Source organism: Mus musculus, chromosome 11 (genome assembly GCF_000001635.26).
Source record: "Mus musculus strain C57BL/6J chromosome 11, GRCm38.p6 C57BL/6J".
In the NCBI taxonomy this organism is placed as follows: domain Eukaryota; kingdom Metazoa; phylum Chordata; class Mammalia; order Rodentia; family Muridae; genus Mus; species Mus musculus.
In genome coordinates this window covers 3587005-3602889 of record NC_000077.6, presented here as the reverse complement: position 1 = coordinate 3602889, position 15885 = coordinate 3587005, and positions in this window count along the sequence as shown.

Sequence of the window (15885 nt, the reverse complement as noted above, 5' to 3'; positions counted from 1 at the left end):
GCAGCAACAGAGGGAGCAGCAACAGTAGGGGGAGCAGCAGCAACCACAGGGAGAGCAGCAGCAACAGCAGGGGAGCAGCAGCAGCAGGGGGAGCAGCAACAGGGGGAGCAGCAACAGTAGGGGGAGCAGCAGCAACAGCAAGGAGAGCAGCAGCAACAGCAGGGGAGCAGCAGCAACAGGGGGGAGCAGCAGCGGCAACAGCAGGGAAGCAGCAGCAGGGGGAGCAGCAGCAGCAGCAACAGGGGGAGCAGCAACAGTAGGGGGGGCAGCAGCAACCACAGGGAGAGCAGCAGCAACAGCAGGGGAGCAGCAGCAACAGCAGGGGAGCAGCAGCAGCAGGGGGAGCAGCAACAGTAGGGGGAGCAGCAGCAACAGGGGGAGCAGCAACAGTAGGGGGAGCAGCAGCAACAGCAAGGAGAGCAGCAGCAACAGCAGGGGAGCAGCAGCAACAGGGGGGAGCAGCAGCAGCAACAGCAGGGAAGCAGCAGCAGGGGGAGCAGCAGCAACAGCAGGGGAGCAGCAGCAGCAGCAGGGGGAGCAGCAACAGTAGGGGGAGCAGCAGCAGCAGCAACAGGGGGAGCAGCAACAGTAAGGGGAGCAGCAGCAACAGCAGGGGAGCAGCAGCAACAGGGGGGAGCAGCAGCAGCAACAGCAGGGAAGCAGCAGCAGGGGGAGCAGCAGCAACAGCAGGGGAGCAGCAGCAGGGGGAGCAGCAGCAGCAGGGGGAGCAGCAGCAACAGCAGGGGAGCAGCAGCAGGGGGAGCAGCAGCCACAACAGGTCTTCATGGGGCTCTCACATTTATACCCTCACCAGAGCTCTCAGAATGCCAAACATAAACTATCTGCAAAACCACAGCCCTCCTAGAGCAGGAAACACTCCTAGTCAGCGGCTGTGGACAATCTGAAGCAACCCTAGATCCCATACCTGGAATTAAAACAAAAACATGCACAGAACATGACTGGGGTTTTAAAGAAACCAAAATTCTCACCACAAATAGATACATAATGGATATATAATAAGTATAAATAATAAACAGACAAATATATATAATATAAATAAATACATTTCAAAATATTTAAAAACCATTTTAAAATGTATAAGCTTGGTCATGGTGGCACACACCTATAATCCCGCACTTGGGAGGCCAAATCCAAAGGCCTTTTCGGTTACATGGCAACTTTGAGGCTAGTCTGAGCTACACAGAAAGACTATCTGAAGATAAAGAATAATAAAGAGAATTTAAACATTTTACTAAAAATATTACAAGATCCAGCAGAAAAAAAGCTCCCAATATTAAAAACAGAAACAATTTTAGCAGCAACAACAAAAGAATCAAGCAGCAGCTCTTGAGGTGTAACTCAGTGACAGAGCACTTACCCAGCATGCAAGAGGCTGCATCTAAGTCCCAGAGGTGAGGAAAAGAAGCGTTGGACTATAAGACAAAGTCTAAAATAAATTCATTTACGAGTGACGGTTGTAAATGAATAGAGAACAGACAGAGCACTCAGAGGAGAGAGGGATGAGCAGTCTACCCTAAGTTTACGCTCACAAAGACTCTGGAGGTGTAATAGGGTAAGGTTCTGAAGGTACCAAACTGGATCTAGAATAGAGAGTTGATGACCAGTGTTGTATAGAGAGGCCCAGGGATATCTAAGGCCACAGCAGCTATCTGGAAAGAGTGACAGAGTGCTCCCCCCAACTCCAGAGGGAGCACAGCACCACTGATGCCTTGACTTCAGACTTCTAGCTTCCAAAATTGTCAGAGGATAAATTCTGATGTTTCAGGTCTCTTGCCAGTTTGTTATAGTTGCCCCGGGGAAGGATCACCAAGAGAAGTCTAAAAAAATTTGAAAATACCTTGATCTCAAGGAAGGGAGCGCAGTGCTCCCTCAGGGGTGTAGTCAGTGCATAGAGGCTTCCTCCCAAAGCATACATTAGGGAAAATGAAAGGAAACAAGGAGGCTTACACCAGAGCCCCTGGCAAGCACTGCATCAGTCTTATAGCTGGGACGTGAAGCCCTGCCTCACAGGGAACATGTACTAAGAGCCCAGTCCACAACCGATGGGATTATTTTGAGAGGTTCTGGGAACTTTAGGAGGCAAAACTGGCTGAGTAAAGTAATCACTGGGTGTGTATTCTTGGGGGCTATATCTTATCTTGGGTACCTCTCTCTATTCCCTGTCAGCCATGATGTGAGTAGATTCCCACTGCCATGATGGCCTCACCACAGGCCTAGAGTCAAGGATTGTGGACCTTTGAAAGCGTGAACTACACAGATCTAACCCCACTCCTTAGTTGTTTCGCTCAGGTAGGTTATCACAGTGGCAGTAAGTCTAACTGGCATGGCCAGGGGTCAAGGCCAGCCAATGTCAAGAGTCAAAAATCACGGTGCTAGCTGGGGAGCTTGCTCATGAATAGAACATTTATCAGGCGTATGCAGAGCCTTTGGTTCTTACCACAGCACTGAATGCTCTCTCTCTCTCTCTCTCTCTCTCTCTCTCTCTCTCTCTCTCTCTCACACACACACACACACACACACACACACACACACACACACACACACACAAGAAAGAGAGACAGAGAAAGAGAGATAGAGAAAATTGTGTGCTTGATACAACATGATAAAAATGGCAATTTTGGGACCACCTTTCCAATAACTGAAAAGAGCCATGAGGAAAACATCAAAGCATGAGGCAGTTTACAAAAGATTACACCAGTGTTTCTTGAAACAGTCATAGTCAGGCCTGGGAAAATGGCTCAGCAGCTTAGAACACGTATTATTCTTACAGAGGACACAGGCTAGATTCCCAGGACATACACAGTGACCCACAAACCATCTGCTTCTCCAGTTCCAAGGGTCCAGGGCCTCCTTCTGGCCTGTTCAGTGACCACACACGTGCATGGTACACAGATTCTCCAGTTCCAAGGGTCCAGGGCCTCCTTCTGGCCTGTTCAGTGGCCACACACGTGCATGGTACACAGATTCTCCAGTTCCAAGGGTCCAGGGCCTCCTTCTGGCCTGTTCAGTGGCCACACACGTGCATGGTACACAGATTCTCCAGTTCCAAGGGTCCAGGGCCTCCTTCTGGCCTGTTCAGTGGCCACACACATGCATGGTACACAGATTCTCCAGTTCCAAGGGTCCAGGGCCTCCTTCTGGCCTGTTCAGTGACCACACGTGCATGGTACACAGATTCTCCAGTTCCAAAGGTCCAGGGCCTCCTTCTGGCCTGTTCAGTGACCACACAAGTGCATGGTACACAGATATAAGTGGAGGCACAGCACTCATACATATAAAACAGATCAAAAAATAAGAAGTACCTGTCAAAGTTGAGCCGTGTGTGACACATGGTCATGACTTCAGCAGGAGCAGCAGGAATTTGAGGCCACCCTGGGCTATATGAAACCACACCTCAAAAAAAGCAGACAAACCTTGTCAAAATAACCTAAAGCAAGGAAAGTCAGGGAAACTGTCTTAGCCAAAGAGAAGACAGGCAAGATGGCAGTTAAATGCAGTGAAGTAGTTTGGTAGGCCCTTGGAATAGGATAGGGATGTTGGGGCAACTCACCTAAGAAGTCCCAAGAGATCCTGGACTTTGACCAACAATGATGCTGGGTTCTGTGCTGTTGAGAACCAATGTTGATGCCAACAAAGGGGAGCTGGTTCAGACCTTGCAGGGCCTGCATCTCAATCCCTGTATAAGCTAAAGGTAGTTCTAGAGGGTAAAACATGCTCTGAAAAATTAAGTAATGCAAAGATGGAGAAACTGAAGATCTTTATCCTCTATCCTAATGTCCCAATCCTCAAAGGGAACCATTAACACACCCGGTGGATGCCCAAACAGGGAAATATTTCTGAGGCGGATTGTGCTTATGTCTGTGATCACAGCACTTAGGAAATGTGTTCAGGAGGATCACTACAAGGCCAAGATCATCTGGATCTTCATAAGCTAGTCCTATAAAGCTACCTAGTAAAACTGGGTGGGGAGACAGAGAGACCCCCCCCCCAAAAAAAAAAAAAAAAGAAAAGAAAAAGCCGGGCGGTGGTGGCACACGCCTTTAATCCCAGCACTTGGGAGGCAGAGGCAGGCGAATTTCTGAGTTCAAGGTCAGCTTGGTCTACAGAGTGAGTTCCAGGACAGCCAGAGCTACACAGAGAAACCCTGTCTTGAAAAACCAAAAAAAAAAAAAGAAGAAAGAAAAGAAAAGAAAAAAAAAGAGAGACACACACACATACACACACACAGAGAAATGGTTTTTTTATAGTCCACTAGTTCCTAGCTACATGACTGCATTCAAAGGCCACGGGTTATTAAACCCAGATCTTCAGGTCAAGGATAAGGAATCCCTTATCTGCTTAGTCTTCAGAGAATGAAGTATGGATGCTCCTATTTCGCAGATGTAAAGAAAATTAAAGCCCAGAGTTTGAATATTTGATCCAAAGTCACACAGTATTTAACGTGAAAGAAAACATAATAGATATCTAGTTGGTTCTAGACCCATGTTTTTGTTGTTTGGTTGGTTGTTTAATCTTGTGGCTGTGGTTGGGGAAGGTATGTGTGCCTGTGTGTTCATCTAAAAAGACAGAGATAAGACCTGGAGTCAAGTGGGTGCTTATGTGTACCTATGCAAGTAGAAAAAGACAACTTCCCATGACAGTATCAGGAGTCCCCCACCCTATGGAGACAGGATCTCTCATTGGCCTAGAGTTGGTGGATTATGCTAAGCTGTCCAGCCCATGAGCCCCAGAGATCATCTTGTCTCTGTCTCCCCAGCACTGGGGTTCCAATACTCGCCCAACACACCCAGCTTTTATGCACCTTCTGGGGACTGAACCCAGGTCCTCGGGCTTGTTCAGCAAGCACTTTTCTAACCCAGCTATTGCCCCTGCTCATTTTTTAGTGTTTTCCTTCCTTCCTTCCTTCCTTCCTTCCTTCCTTCCTTCCTTCCTTCCTTCCTTCCTTCCTTCCTCCCTCCCTCCCTCCCTCCCTCCCTCCCTCCCTCCCTCCCTCCCTCCCTTCCTTTTCTTTTCCTCCTTCTTTTAGTGTTCAGTTTTTTGGGGGGTGGGGGTGGCAGGTGGTTTTGGTTGGGTGTGTTTGTTTCTGACCCACCATTCTGGTCCTACAGATCGAATTCAGGTCTTCAGGCTTGCTTACAGTCACCTTTATGTACCATGTCACCAAGACCCTTTTGCATCCAGTTCCCATGTGCTAAGAATACAGGCAACAGCCACCAGACTTTGCTTGAAGTCCGTCTTTGTGACTAGTATAAACCTGCAGAAACCACTCATAGTTCTGCTGGAAACAAAACTTACATATATCTTGACTCCATTTCCTCACATATGAAAAAATCCTCATGACTGAACGTATACCTCATGATGATTTAGTGGCCTATAAAATACTTTTGAAGTGCAAACAGTGTCTATACAAATAGACAGGTACGTGGCCCATATTCACAGAGTTCATTGAGAGTCATATCCAGACAACAGGCTCTTGGCTGACCAACACAAGACTGTACATGTTGAGAGGAGGAGTTTTTGTCCTCTTCTTACTTTAATGAGGGGTTTAAACAATGAATATGCGTCTACCATGTTCTTGCTGACAGAAAAGCTACAGAGCTGATTATTTTGAATTTTAAAATTTTGTATTTCTATGCTCCAAGTACATGCAGTGCCCACAGAGGCCAGAAGAGGGTATCAGATTCCCTGGGACTGGAGTTCCAGATGTTATAAGCTGCCATATGAGTTCTGGGAATGGAACCCAGGTCCTCGGGAAGAGCAGCCAGCTCTTAACTGATGAACCATCTCTCCTGTCCCAAAGATGTTAATTTTTTTTTTTTTACAAATATTTCAATTCAAGATGCCTCCAAAAAAATATGGGTTCCCAGTCTTATGACACACCAGAGACTCTGACCTTATCGAGCACATGCCCCCAGTGCCACAGACACCAGAGCTGAGAGACGCTTTGGAACACTGCCTTCTGAAGACACAGACTCCACCACTCCTCACTGGGCCCCAGTGCCAGGTGACGGCATGATTAGTGTTGTCTTAACTTTTTACTATGAAAATTTCAAATATACACGAAAGCAAAAATAAGTAAGTGTATAAGTGAGCCCTATATTAGTTTATTTTTCTCTTGCAAAAAATTATATATATACACACACATACACACACACATACACACACACACACACACACATATATATATAGTTGTTTTGCTAATCTGTATGTCTGTGCACTGTGTGCATACTTGAGATCTACAGAGACCAGAAAAGAGTATCAGCTCCCCTGGAACTAAAGTCACAGATGGTTGTGACTGTGAGCTGACTCTTCAGGCCCTGTATTAGGTTCGTAGAACATCTGCAACAGATTACCCCAGAGCCTCTGTCCACTCATGGTTCTAGAAGCCAAAAGTTCAACATGAAGATATCATTAGAATCACACTCTGAAAAGAATCTTGGTCGTACATAGAGATGGGCTGGAGAGATGGCTCGGAGGTTAAGGAGCACTGGCTGCTCTTCCAGAGGACCCAGCCACCCACATGGCAGCTCATAACTGTCTGTAGTTCCAGGACATCTGACACCCTCACACAGAAATACATTCAGGTAAAACACCCATGCACATAAAATAAAAATAAGGTTTGTTTGTTTGTTTGTTTGTTTGTTTTGCTGGGCAGTTATTTTTTAAAGATTTATTTATTTATTTTATGTATATGAGTACACTGTAGCTGTACAGATGTTTGTGAGCCATCGTGTGGTTGCTGGGAATTGAATTCAGGACTTCTGCTCTCTCCAGCCTCACTTGCTGCAGCCCAAAGATTTATTTATTATTATATCTAAGTATACTGTAGCCATCTTCAGGCACACGAGAAGAGGGCGTCAGATCTCATTACGGGTGGTTGTGAACCACCATGTGGTTGCTGGGATTTGAACTCAGGACCTTAGAAAGAGCAGTCAGTGCTGTTAACCACTGAGTCATCTCTCCAGCCCAAGTTTTTTATTGTTTTTGGTTTTGTTTTTTGTTTTGGGGGGTTTGTTTGTTTGTTTGTTTGTTTGTTGAGACAGGGTTTCACTGTGTAGTCCTGGCTGTCCTGGAACTCACTCTGTAGACTAGGCTGGCCTCGAACTCAGAAATCCACCTTCCTCTGCCTCCCAAGTGCTGGGATTAAAGGCGTGCACCACCACTGCCCGGCCCCCAAGGTTATTTCTTAAAAGAAGAAAATTGTGTGTGTGTATATATGTATATATAATATTTTCTCTCTGTAGGTTATCATTTCAATTACCTAACAGTATTGTGGGTTTTGCTTGTTTGTTGTTGTTGTTGTTGTTTTAAACAAGTTCTGACTAGGTAGCCCTAGTTGACCTAGAACTCACTCGTGTAGCTGGTGGGACTCTGAGTTCAAGGCTAGCCTGGCCTTCACTCGTGTAGCTTTTCAGATGTTCAGTAGTGCTTCTTGTTCTTAGCATTCCAACTTAGCATCTTGACTCCCAGGGATGCTCCCTGGCCTTGCTGTTGTGTAGAAGGAAGGATGGTAGCCTTGGCCCCAGAACACCAATGTCTGTTACCTTATAATCTGTCAGTGCCTCCTGGATGTTGCTTTTGGTGAGAGCCTGGTTCAACACTAAGCAGTCATCAAAGGCTGTGAATGCAGTGCCCAGGCCTGATTCAGGCCAGAGCAGGGGTCTACAAACTTTTCTGGATTCTGAGCCATTCTCCAGTGAGTAAAATGTGGCTGCTGACCGGGCTGCCATGCCAGACGTCCTTTCCTTCCTCTCATAACTCCTTAACTCTATGGAGTGGGCTGTAGAGTGGCCCAGTGCTTAAGAGCACCAGCTGTTCTTCTAGGAGATGGTAGATCTGACACTGGCCTCTTTGCACACTGCACACATATGGTGCACAGACATACATGCAGGCAAAGCATACGGACACATAAAATAAAGTAAAATAAAAATATTCCCTAGACCCATAAGCCAAATTAACCCCCCACCAAAGTTTTTTTGGGGGGGTGCTTTGGAGTTTTATCACAGCAAAAGAAAAGTAACTGATACACTCAGATTCAGGGAGAGAACTTGTTTCAAAGTCATAGAGTGGAGGAAGGACAATCAGTGCCCTCTTCTGGCCTTCATGGGGGTGCACAGGCACACAAGCACTCCTGCACTCACAGACATGCACACACATACACAAATAAGCAAACAGACCTTTAAAATGTGTTTTCCGTATGTGCATATTCATGTAAGCTACATACATGCAGGTAGGTGCTCGTGAAGGCCAGAAGAAAGAGATCAGATCTCCAGAGTGGAGCTGCAGGTGATGTTGAGCCAAACTTTGTCCTCTGGAAGAGCAGTGAGTGCTCGTGCTCACTGAGCCATCTCTCCACATTCTAAATAAATCTCTTTTAAAAGAAAATGTTGTGCCGGTTGTGATGGCACATACCTTTAATCCCAGCACTCAGGATGCAGACATAGGTGGGTGTCTGTGAGTTTGAGGTCAACCAAGGCTACATAATGATACCTTGTCTCTAAAGGAATAAAGGGGTTGGGGGTAGAAGATTCAAATTTCTGTTTTTGCACTCACTTGTGCACAACTGTGTGTGTGCATGAGTGCTTTTGTGTATGTGACCATTCCTGTGTTCACATGTATGTTTGTGTGTACGTTTATGGATGGATGGATTTGTGTGTGTGTGTGTGTAGCCCTATGAAATTTTTTAACATGCACAGCTTCATGAAACTTCAGTCAATATACTTAACTAGAGACCACAAAGCACTCCTGTGTTGTTACTCTTTGTGGCCACACATACCCTACCTCCATCCCATAAGCCCTGGCAACCACTAATTTTCCCTCCACCTCTATAATTACAAAAGTCACATAAATAGACTTATGGAGCCTGCATACTTTTGAAGTTGACCTCTGTTATTATTATTATTCAGCATACCTTTTATAAGGCTCATCCAGATTACTGTGTATATACAACTAGGTTCACATTGTTTTTTTTTGTTTGTTTGTTTGTTTTTGTTTTTTTTTTTTGGTTTTCCGAGACAGGGTTTCTCGGTATATAGCCCTGGCTGTCCTGGAACTCACTCTGTAGACCAGGCTAGCCTCAAACTCAGAAATCTGCCTGCCTCTGCCTCCTGAGTGCTGGGATTAAAGGCATGTGCCACCACGCCCGGCTATATTGTATTTTTTATATTTTATGTGTTCATTTATTTTTGCTATAGTGTGTAGTAGCCCATGGTTTGGATATGTCATATACATTGGAGGGATGTTCAGTTTGAGTCTGTTATAAACAAAGCTGCTATGAATTTTTGTTGATGTGTTTCTGTAAGGAAAAAATTAATATTCCTAAGCTATATGCCTAAGATTGTAATTTTGTATCATATATCTAACTGCATCTTTAGTTTTAAAAGAAACTACCAAACAGTTTTTGCAGAAGGGCTGGGCCCTTTTACAGCCCCCAGCAATGCTGGAGCCTCCTTTCTCCTCAGTACCATTTAGTGTTATTACTATTGTGTTAGCCATCTCATTAATCAATAAACCGCATTCAAAATACTGTAGCCTTCATTTGATTTTCTCTAGTAGCTGGTGACCTTGAACACACCCTGCCCGCACCTTTGGATGAACTGTTTGTGAATTTTCTATTGTGTTGTTTGGTGTTTCATGTTCAGTTGTTTATTTTTACTTGTGTGCCTTTGCGTCTGGGGAATGGAGGGGTGTGTGCATAGGTGCAGGTGCTCGGGGGGCCAGAGAAGTTCACCAGCTCCCCTGGAGCTGGAGCTGGAGCTGCGGTGGTGCGAGCCACCTAATGGGTGCTGAGAACTCAACTATGGTTCTCTGGAAAAGCACTTTGAGCTCTTAAGAGATGTGAAGCCATCTCTCCAGCTGTTTAAATAGACAATTGTGAAAATATTTTTTTTTGTCTTGAGGAGGGGGTGCCCATGTGCATGAGTATAGAGACCAGAGGAGCATGTGGGGTTTATCACACACCCTCATTCCCTTGAGATAGGGTTCTCACTGGACTTAAAGCCTTTTCCACTAACTAGCCCATCGGCCAGCAAGCTCCGAGGACCTGTCTGCTGCCGCCCACCGGTGCTGCGATTACAAACTTGCACAGAGCCATGCCCAGCTTTTTAGACCTGAGACTCTAATTCAGACCCTCATCTGACAGAGGCACACTTTTGCCCCCTGTGGTGCTTTGGCCCCCAGAGACGGGTGTGTTTCAATGCTTAGCCATAGGTAGTGGCACTCTTTTTTTTTTTTTTTTTTTTGGTTTTAGAGCTTTATTGTAGAAAGGCAGGGGAAAAGAGAGAAGGTAGAGAGAGAGAGGGAGAGGTTGGCCATGGCCATGTGGAGAGAAGGAGGGAGAGAGAGAGAGAGAGAGAGAGAGAGAGAGAGAGAGAGAGAGCTAGAGAGTAAGAGAGGTAAAAGCTTAGAGAACTGTAATGGCACTCTTAAGGGGTGTGGCCTTACTGGAGAAAGTGCATCACTGGGTACACAGGTTTTGAGGTCGCCTACGACCCAGCTCTGTCCAGTGGGGATGCCTGTGGTCCTGGCTGCCAGTGGAAGGTAGTTTCCCTTGCTGCCTGCAGATCAAGATGTAGAACTCTTACCTCCTCCAGCACCGCGGCTGCCTGCATGCTGCTGTGCTTCCCGACATGATGATACTGGACTGAGCCTCTGGAACTGTAAGCCAGCCCCAGTTAAATGTTATCCCTATGAGAGTTGCCTTGGTCACGGTGTCTCTTCACAGCAGTGGAACCCTATGACACCCTCTGAGCCACATCCCAGCCTCTGAAAACTCTTTATGACAGATAGCACTCCTCTGTCAGATATGTGACTTACAAATCATTTTCCCCAGCCCCCTTTTTTTCATTCCTTCAACATTTATGCATGCAGAATTTTAAAATTCTAGTGAGTTCAACCTCCCAGTGTCCCCTTGTATGAGACATACACTGCTGGTGTCACACCAAGTAACCCAGTCCCTCATTCCAAGATGTCCTCCACATTTCCCCAGAGCTTTTATGGATTTGCTTTGTGTATAAAAGCCCATGACCCCTTTAATAGTTGTATGGGCTTTTAACTTTAGGGTCTGACTCTTCTTTTTCATTTTGGTTGGCAACATTTCTTGGGGGGGAAAAACCTCTCTCCACTGTGGACTTAATTTTGTTCTTTGTTAAAAAACAAACTGGCCACAAGGTGGAGAGGTGGCCCAATGGGCAGAGCATTGTGCAAATCTGACATCTAGGGGTCAAAGCCTGAAATCTACATAAAGCTGGAAGAAGGGAGTTAAGGTCATGAAATTGTCTTCCCATCTCTTACTTGCTCTATGGCATGAGTACACCACCCCATGCATTACACACACACACACACACACACACACACACACACACACACACACACATACACACGCACACAATGATAGAGTGCCTGCCTTTTCGTGGATTTTATCTCTAGTCGCACCAAAGAGGAGGGAGTCAGGAGCTGGGTTGGGGTTCAGTGTAAAGTGCATGCTTAACTTAACATGGAAATCCCAGGACCACCAAAGTGTCCACCAGGCATATTTGTGCAGCTGTTGCTCCCAGATCTCCGTTTGTCCCATTGTCTCATCAGTTCCCGCAGGGCCATGTGGTCAGCCTTGACTCCTCCTATTTGTCAGGAACCTTTGGCTCCTACAGTGCCCCGAAACTTACAGATAAGTTAGCCAGTCCTGCAACAACGAAAGAAAACTTACTGGGTTTTGATAGAACTTTTGTTAGACAGAGATATGAAGGTACAGAGGAGGGACCGCTGGCTTGAGTCTTCCAATCCAGGAACATGGAATGTCTGTCCATATTTCACTTTCTTCCTCAAAAGGTAGTAATTTTCACCAGAGGAATATTGATTTTTTTACAAGGCTTATACCAAAGTATATCGTGTGTGTGTGTGTGTGTGTGTGTGTGTGTGTGTATGTGTACATGTGCACACATGTGAATGAAGGTGTGCATAAGTGTGAGTGTGAAATGTGTGTGGAGGCCAGGGGTCTATGTGTCACTTGCTTTCCATCTTGCTTAAAGGACAGATTAAAGAGCTGTCCCTTAAAACAATTAATTGTGCTGGGTGTGGTGGTGCACGCCTTTAATCCCAGCACTTGGGAGGCAGAGGCAGGTGGATTTCTGAGTTCAAGGCCCCCTGGTCTACAGAGAGAGTTCCAGGACAAGCAGGGCTACACAGAAGAACCCTGTCTTAAAAAACAAAAACAAAACAAAACAAAAAAGACAATGAACTGTTTTACTTTATTATGATAATACAGTTTGTATATCAAATAACACTATAATCAAGTGAGTTGTATAATTTGAGAAGATAAAGGGGAATTGATTGATTGATTGACTGACTGACTGATTGATTGATTGATTGATTGATTGATTGATTGAGACAGGGTCTCACAGTCCAACCTGTTCTGGAACTGGTTGTGTAATCAAGTGTCTGCTGCCCCTCCCAGATCTCTCCTGCCCTCTCTCTCTTCTTATGATAGGGTCTCACTATGTATGTAGCCTTGCCTGGTCTAGAACTGTCCATATATACGAGGCTGGACTTGAATTCATAAAGGTCTACCTACCTCAACCTCCTGACTCCTGGGGTTCAAGGCCTGTGCCACCACACCTGGCTCTGGCTCATTTTTAAAGACAATAGTGTGCAGGATAGTTTTATGTCAACTTGACACAAGCTAAAGTCATCAGAGAGGACAGAGCCTCAGTACAGAAAAGACCTCCATAAATTCAGGCTGTAGGTAAGCCTTAAGGCATTAGTTAGTGATTGGTAGGGAGGGCCCAGCCCATTGGGGTGGGGCCATTCCTGGGCTGGTAGTTCTGGGTTCCTTAAGAAAGCAGGCTGGTGGTGACACATAACTTAAATCCCAGCACTAGGGAAACAGAGGCAGGAGAGTGAGATCCAAGACAGCTAGGGCTACACAGAGAAACCCTGTATTGAAAAAAGAAAGAAAGAAAGAGAGAGAGAGAGAGAGAGAGAGAGAGAGAGAGGAAGGGAGAAAGAGAGAGAGAGAGAGAGAGAGAGAGAGAGAGAGAGAGAGAGAGAGAGAGAGAGAGAGAAAGAAAGAGAAAAGAAAAGAGAAAAGAAAAAGAAAGAAAGCAGGCTGAGCACATAGGAAGCAAGCCAGTCCTTAGCACCCTCCATGGCCTCTGCGTCAGCTCCTGCCTCAGGTTCCTGCCCTGCTGGAGTTCCGCCCCAATTTTCTTGGATTATGAACTGTGATGTGGAAGCATAAACTGAATAAACCCTTTCCTCCCAAAATGGCCTTGGTCATGGTGTTTCATCCCAGCAATAGTAACCCTAAGACAAACAGTGAAGTCTACTAACTTTCAAATAATTAACTTACATACCTAAAATAAACCTCAGTTGGTCTTCCTATACTTTGTTGTATCCAATTTGGCAAAATTCTGAGAAATTTTGAATATTTTTTTATATTTATTTAGTGTGGGTGGGGGGTGGGTGTCACACACACCTGTGTGCCATAGCACACGTGTGAAGGTCAGGGGATTGGGACTGGAGAGATGGCTCAGTGGTTAAGAACACCGACTACTCTGGTCCTTAGTTCAATTCCCAGCAACCACATGGTGGTTTATAACCATCTGTAATGAAACCTGATGCCCTCTTCTGGTATGTCTGAAGACAGCTACAGTGTACTTACATATAATAATAAATAAATCTTTGAGGAAAAAAAAGAGGGTCAGGGGATAACTTATGAGAATCAGTTTTCTCTTTCTATTGTGTGAGTTCTGGTTACCCAACTCAAATCGCCCGATTTGACAGCCAGAACCTTAACCATGTGGGTTCTGGGAATCGAACCCTGGTCCTCTAGAAGAGCAGCCAGTGTCCTTAACTACCGAGTCATCTCTCCAGCCCTGACTGAGGCTTTTGATTAACATACTTTTCAATTCTGTATATTCCACTTTATTCTTTTTGATAATTTGTGTTTCTTGGCTGATATTTTACCAGTTTTATATTCATTCATAATTACTCCTTAACGTCTTTATGATGGATACTTTGGCATCTGTGTCAGACCCAGCTGTGGCGATGCACTTCTTTAATCTCAGGACTTGGGAAGAAAGGCAGGAGAATCTCTGCAAGCTCCAGGCCAGCTGGTAAGACTTTGTGCCCAAAAAAAGGGGAGAGACTCGGGTATACAGCTCAAAAGGTAGAATGTTTGCCTAATGCATGAGGCCATGGTTTTGAGCCATGGCACTGCATACACCAGCATGGTGGCACATGCCTATAAACTCATAACTAAGAAGGTAGAAGCTGGAGGATCAGGAGACTGGGTCATTATCAACTTAGGAGAACGTTTGAGGCTAGCCTGGACGACATGAAACCATGTCTATAACAAACCAAACAAACTAGCATGATGTAAGTGCTGGAAATACTCTGGGGTAGGTCTTCAATGCTGTTATTTTTCCACACAGTAGGCGAAAACCTTGATAAGCCCACAGTTGAAACCAGCCCATTGCTACCCTTCTGTCAGGCACAGCCGCCGAGTGCTGCTGCACTTGTTGAAGTAGCTTTCAATCTGTGGGTTACAACCCCTTTGGGGGTCCCATATCAGATATCTTGTATATCAGATACATTACGATTCACAGCAAAATTACGGTTATGAAATAGCAACAGATGTGGTTGGGGGATCACCATGACATGAGGAACTTCGTCAAGGGTTTGCAGCGTCATTGGGAAGGTTGAGAACCTCTGCCGTAGTGCAAAAGCTTGTTTACAACTGCTCTGACTGATGACACCTGGTGGCAAGCAACCATGGACATGTGACACCCCGGCTGCCTCCACCCCTGTTTACTGCTCTGCCCACCTTACACCTGGGTCTGCTGCGTGTTACACAACATGACAGCATCTCCTTACCTGCTGCCTTAGCATGGTGTTTGCTGTTACCTGCTCCATCCTTTATACAATTTATGTGGATGTATTTATGTGTGTGCATGTTTGTGTGCGTGCAGGTGCACGTGTGGAGGCCAGAAAACAACCTCTGATGTCATTTTTCAGGTACTATATATATGTGTGTATATATATATTTATATATATCACACACACACACACACATATATATATATTTAAGCTGTGGCTCTCCTTGGGAGTCTGGAACATTGTCATATCAGCTGCCAGTGAGCCCCAAGGATCTCTTTGTCTTTCTCTCCACAGCACTGAAACTATAAGCACAGGACACCACTTTACCTCTAGGGATCAAACTCCAGCCCTCCTGCTGATATGGCAAGCACTGTACCAGCTGGGTTATCACCCAGCACCGCCCCTCCCCCCAGAGGAGGGGGAGTCTGAGACTGCCGGTTCCAGTCTCATGACCAGCAGGCAGATCTCTCATCTCTGGCTTCTGCCTCATGCCTGTTTGTCGGGCAAGATGCCCTGGCCACACCTCTGACAGTTGCCAGCATATTTCCTATGCTCTGCACATTTTTGTGGAATTTCCCCCTTCATTTCCACGTTACTCTAGAAGGAAAATAGGTTAGAGAACATGTATATTCACAGCCTATGTGTGGTGCTCTGTGCACAGTCTCCTCCACTGCCATTTTGGCAGGTGGGTGAGACAGAAATCTTTTCTTTTCTTTTCTTTTCTTTTCTTTTCTTTCTTTTTTTTTTTTTTTTTTTTTTTTTTGGTTTTTGAGACAGGGTTTCTCTGTATAGTCCTGGCTGTCCTGGAACTCACTCTGTAGACCAGGCTGGCCTTGAACTCAGAAATCCACCTGCCTCTGCCTCCCCAGTGCTGGGATTAAAGGTGTGTGCCACTGCGCCCGACCTTTTCTTTTCTTCTTACACACTGGACACTTACACTCTCACTACATGCTCCCAACTGATCTGAGATCTATGGAGACATATTCTCTC